The following is a 6,484-nucleotide window of genomic DNA, read 5'->3' as shown; positions in this document are numbered from 1 at the left end:
AGTGAGGAGCATGGGGCGGTCAACTCACAGCACCCCCCCCCCCCCCCCCCCCCCCCGTCCCTCCAGGCAGTCCAGAGTGGAGGCGTTTCCAAAGGAGAAAATAACAACACCGTGATAAAGGAGACTTATTTCTCTCGTAAAGAACTTTCTCTTGTGGGGTTCTTGGGAAGATGAAAGGGGAAAAGTGTCTCTTTTTTTGTGTATTCCTTTTAAAAAAAAAAAAACCCCCGATCGTTCCTGCGGAGGCTGAGTTGCAGGGTTGGCACCAGAGAGTGGCACTCAAAAGGAAAATCTCACACGGTCCTCTTAACATTACAATGAACTAGAACATAGCCCAGTGCTCATTATAGTGTGATCTAACCAAAACCGCAGTCTGATTTTTAAATCTCCTGTGTCATCGGAATCAAAGGCTCAGATAATTGCCCAGAAGTCATGAAAGCAGGAGCTCGTCAGAAGTTTAGAATGGCAAAAGTCTTCTGTTGAATAGCAGCTTTAAGAAATACCTTAAACCAATATATATTTTTTTCCCATTTCACTCAGAAGAATACTCTATCGCTGTCTGTATGCCCATGGTCGTGAGCCACCTGAACTCATGACAGTTTTGCCTGTATTTGTCACTAGACTATGGCAAATAACATGAAGTGTGCAAAACGGCCTATGATTTTCAGTCTGCTCCATGTTTGTCAATGCGTTTGCATTTACATTTACACAGTCAGGACCTGAGAACAGTGATCTTAGGCTGCCACTCTTAGGCTGTTTTGGTCATGCCAAAGAGATAGCAAGGATCATTTTTATTTATTTATTTATTTATATTTGTTTGTAGGCTTATGCTCTGTATGCTAACAAGGAAAATTTTCATTTAAATTAGATTCCAGAATGTCTGGCCTTTGATGTTGATGGATGAATGGAACTTTGATAAAGAAACCCAGATATAGGCATGCTCCTTTGCTCCTTTCACTTTGATCTCGACTATGTTGGGCTTCGCAGTCATGCTGGTAATATAGGATTTAATACCCGCCTTTTCCCCTTTACCGTTGAGCCATTTTCAGCTGAAGCATGTGATGGTAAGGACTCTATACAGTTACCTGCACAGAGAGACTGAAACACACAATACAGTAGTAAACTCATTACATGACATTACTAGCATTTAGCATACACTCTTATTCAGACTAAAAAAAAAATACTTTCATATAGTATGTCTTTGTCCAGCTGTATATATACTGAAACAATTCAGGCTAAGTACCTTGGATTGAACCTGCAACCTTTTTTGTCTTTTGAGACTCAGTTCTTTAACTAAACCAAATTAGCCAAAAAAGCTATGCCGAGGAGAGCTACTTAATTCATTACCTAGTTTAGCTTTTCCAAATTAAGGCCTGCCCTTATAGCTGAGAATCCATTCCCTGGTGAAAATAAAAATCCTAAAATAGCACGTCTAGGAACAATACAACATAAGTCAAATAAGTTTTTTAAGTGACATTCAGGACCCATAATAATGCCTTTGCCTTCTGTGATACCCACTTGTCCAGCCATGGGCCTGGAGACCACTGAGAGTGTGGCCGAAGAAAAGATATTTATTTAAAAATGACACCGTTACACCAGAAACATTAAAATTACACCACAATTCTAAAACCACAGTGGATTCCACTTCTGTATCTGGTCATAAGAATGGTGTGTTAATAAAATGGGAATTCCCTTGCTTCCTGAAGTAGAATATACAAAGTAGAATATACAAGAATGTGTGCATGTATGATAAAATAATACACTGATATATAAATTATGCATTACAATGGCTATTTACAATGCTCTGTGATTGTGTATAGCGCTGTAACACGTAACTTTGAACTCACAGTCCAGCCTGCACATCCTTCTGGCTAGGGCTTTAATTCATCAGTAGCTTTTCTGTTCTCTATAATCAACACACATTGACTACATTCTTTATGACGTTCAAAATTACAGTTTGTAAGTTTTTCATTTGAGAGTAGGAAAGACAGGTGGTATTTTTTATAGCAGCTGTCAACTACAGACAGGTTATTATTACGCTGTGCCTCATTACGCTGGGCCTTTCAAAAGGCAGATTCTGAAAAGAAAAAATCATGTTCTAATGAGATGCCATTTACATTCTTTATATTCCAACATATAATTTGTTTTTGCTTTTTTCTTTGTTTTTTGTTGCATTTTTTTTAGAATGGAATATACAGGGATTTGCTGTTGTTGTTTTCTTTTTTTTTTGTTTGTTTGTTTTTGCTGCTAGTGGATATCAACTACATACAGGTTATTATTATGTTTATTATCATTAAAATGTATGTTCTAATGAGATCCCACTTGTGACTTGTGTTTGATGGCTGGTTATTAACTCAGAAAATGATTAACGACTATGAAATAAAAGCCTGTGCAAAGGGTTCTGCGGGTGATGCAAAAGTTCATTACAGCACACGATTAAAATTAATATATAGAACGGGTGCACTTTAACTTACTTTTCAAAGTTTGAAAACGGTTTTTCCAAAGCCACCCTATTACCCGAAGGCTACGTATCGGCGAGCTTCTGCCGCGCGTGTAAACCATCGGCGGCGGCGGCGGCAGTGGCGTTTGTGCCGGTTTAATTTGGGCGTCGGCCACGGGAGGGCCGGCGCTGAGCGAGCAGTCGCAGGCGCGGGCGGTAAACGGGAAAGCACTTCCACAGGAGATATTACGACGGGCCGTTCCTCAGAGGGGCCCGACGTGATGAAGCGACGGCCGGCCGCATCCGTCACAGCTTCTGTCACGTTATCATAAAGGCTGTTCATGCAGTAAAGCCTGGACTTCATTCTTTTTAGGGTGCCGGCTGCTTAAAGGAGAACACCCCCCCCCCCCCAAAAGGCTCGTAGCTCCGTGTGTTGTCTTACTCTCGGTATAACTGGCGAGACCTAACCATATTTTAATGTGTCAAAAGCCTAATCTTTTTCCTGCATCCACAAGAAAGCATTTTAAGTAAGTTATTTCTTTGGAAGCTACTTCATCATTTAAAGCATGACCACTTCTATCCCCTGCATTCGAAGTCCTTCTAAAACCACAGGATATACAAATGTATAAACATAAAAAGAAAGAAATGTCCTTTTGGAATGAAGTATGTCATTTTGAAAGGTGAGAGGTTTAGCGGTCTGACATGGTGTGATCATGGTGTGGAACAATTTCACGTCTGATTTGCTGCCCGCAAAACAGACACATCAGTGATTTATTGAAATACAACGTAAAAAAAATAGAAAAATATATTGTATGCTCAGAAAAGTGGGGAGATAATATCATATTATAGAAATACTGACATTTTCTCAGACAAATGAGAAGTATGTTACTTTACATTTACAACATTTTTACTTTACAGACACGGCTATATTCATATACATGGTAGCGGTGTCAGTAGGTATGTGTGTCTATGCTGTGCCATGGTCTATTTTGGTCTTCTCCCCTACCTTTTTGTGCTGCATTATGGGAAACTGAGTCTTTTTTTCCCTCCATCTGCCCATGGTTCTGCATTCCTAGACCTAGCACATTAGCCGAGGCTGTTGTTTTAATCTCTTGAATTGGTAAAATTAAAACTGGTGGTAATTAAGTGCCACGTCTTTCCACCACTTACTATTTAAAGTGATTCAAATGGAACTGCCTGCATCAGCCTTGCCAGCATTATCATATTCATTATGGGTAGAGAAAAGTTTTCAGATGATGCTTTTTTGCATTTGTAAGAAAGTTATTCCTCACCCATAGTGTAAATGGAAGAAAGACTCATCTCTGAATATTTTCAGCATTATAATAAAAATAATTATGCAGACATTTTTAGTCCTGGATGTCAATTGGCCTACCTAATTTCATAGCAAGGTTCACAATACAGAAAGGATAAGTACAATGTTTATGCATAATTGTTATCATCAGTGCACCTTCTACTAACAAAAACGTCCTAGATATGTAAACCATTGGAACCAGTGAACCCTCCATGACCAAATGTTCACATCTTCATTCTTCTAAATGAGTTGCTGATGCTTAATTTATTGGATGGCAAAGAACAGAGTATCTGTTAACATAAAAAAAAAAACATGAAATTAATAAGACTCAGCTTTGTGGGAATATACTCCTTCTCCATCCATCATTCCCTATTTAAATTTGTCGTATATCTTACTTTCTATCTGCGAAATTCCCCTCTTTATAAAGTGATACAGACCTAATAACACCTCCTAGCCAAATATTCATGATACAACATGGGTTCATCACCTGCATCCCAGTAACATATTTGCGAGCACACTGCCCACTATCTTGAGAGAGAGAAAGAGAGAGAGATTTTATTTTAAAATATGTCATGCCAATAAAGAATTTTAAAATTGAATTTGAGAGACAGAGAGAGAGCTCGTGAGCCCCATCAAAATGAGTGTGTGTGAGTGAGCGTATCCCAAATGCAAATACTAAATGGAGAATATGACATTTTTTGTGGCCAAGAATACACATATCAACATTGATCAGTACTAGGGAAACAGAAATAGATGGGAAAAGGATAAAACATTGTGAAGAAATAATGGGAAAAAGGGGAAAACTTAAGTGCTTTTACAATGTGGAATTTAAGTGTTATTGCATCCACTATGTCAAAGGGGTGTACTAGGGGTGCTCGAAAGAGTACTGGTTTGCCATTCCTTAAACTCAGTCACCTGAAAATTATGCAGTCTATTCGATCTTGAATGCCACGTTCTCTCAAATATAGGGTTCAGTCTTGGCAGTTTATAATTAATAAATCATACCTTTGCCATTCAAAGCTCAGGTACAATTCCATTCTTGCAGATTTATTCTTTCTGCATGAAAGGAAGGGCAGCCTAATCACTTAGTTTAGCTGGCAGAAAGTGGAGTTAAATTCATTTAACTGAGTAATACATTAAATTCTGCTGACGCTACCTTGAACCAGGTTTTGTATATTTTTGCAGTTTTGAGGGGTATTTTGCAGTTTGCTTCATATGACAATGTACCACTGATATCTTATGAGCTGTAAAGATACTAGATCAGAAGTGCAAAACTTTTTTTTGTCGTTGTTTCCTTTTAATTAGTAGCCAACCTGGACCTATACGAGTATGAGAATAATTGTATTCTTGCTCTCCAAGTTTTTAAAGGTTATATGAATAACGTTTTTCAGATAGTGAACTTCTGTTTTTGTGGAATAACCCTGCACAAGGCAGCAAAAATCTCATCTTTGGCCTAATCGAGCTATTAATATATCTCGATTTCAACTGTGCATGTAAACATACTGACTGAAAAAAAGTAAAATATTTTCTATGTTAGGAGCTATTGCAAGACTGCCTAACAAGTTTGAACATTTGATGTTAATTTTTACTGTCTGCTGATTCTAATGAAGTCTAATGCTTTTTAATACACAAGGTATTCCTTTTTTGTATATTACACTGAGCATGGTAGTATGAATTAGGCTCTCTGAATCCTAAGCAATCTGCCCAGTGGTGAGTACATGTTGTTTGAAGTACAGTAGATATATATGGGGTTGTAGCAGTTGTCAAAGATCTGTGCCGATACACCTTGATGGAGAGCAGGCTGGGCTGATGTCAGTGTTAGGGCTGATCAATTGCAACTACTGTCTTTTGAGGCTTTCGGCAAATGCAAACCTTTCACTCACAGTTTCGTAGTAACACCATCTTCGTGATTAATTAAACCTTTAAGGAGTGTGAACGCAAAGATGTGATTAGAATCTTCTTAATTGGATATTCTAATTCTGATGTAAAATTACTATGGCAAATTGAAACCAATGGAGTTCAAGAACACTGAATTTTGAAAAAAATATTTTTAATAAAAAAAACCTACTCTTCAAAGGGTTAAAAAATTAAGCTAATTGCCCAGGGCAATAAAATGTATTGGGGCCCTGCTGAATTAAAGCAGCAGTGGTTTATTGCCCTGGGTGATTAGCTGGTAGGTAGGTGTAGGCTAATAGGGAAATGAGGGGAACCTTAGCTGATCGCTCGGGGCAAAGGCAAAAGCCAGCACTGGGAAAGCTGAAAATGGCACAGTGGGGAAACAGCTGTGGGACAAACTACAGTGAGGTCAATAAATGGATGCACTGTGTGAATGCCAATTTGCTCTCTGTTCTAGCTTTTATTTATTTATTTATTTATTTACTATTATTCTGTGTGCCGTGAGTGCAGGAACCTGTGCATATTTGATACAAGTGATTATTATTACAAGCCCAGTGGATGTAATACCTTGGGTACTAAAACGCTGTCTACACAACTTGCGAAAAACTTGCATGCTATGTTATGCACATAGTACTTTTGTTGCATTTCAATAAGATATGATTAATATGAATTTGTATAATTTCAGTTTCAATCAATTTGTATTATTTGCATAATGTTTTTTACAGACATTGTCACCAAGATGCTATACAGAAGAAAGAAAAATTGGATGAAAAAGGTCTGAACCTCCCAAAAGCAGACATGAGGTTAAAAAAAAGAGATGGGGGAGCCAGCTATAT

The sequence above is a fragment of the Anguilla anguilla genome, chromosome 15, assembly GCF_013347855.1.
Source record: "Anguilla anguilla isolate fAngAng1 chromosome 15, fAngAng1.pri, whole genome shotgun sequence".
Taxonomy (NCBI): Eukaryota; Metazoa; Chordata; class Actinopteri; order Anguilliformes; family Anguillidae; genus Anguilla; species Anguilla anguilla.
Note: the sequence above shows the minus strand (reverse complement) of the source record.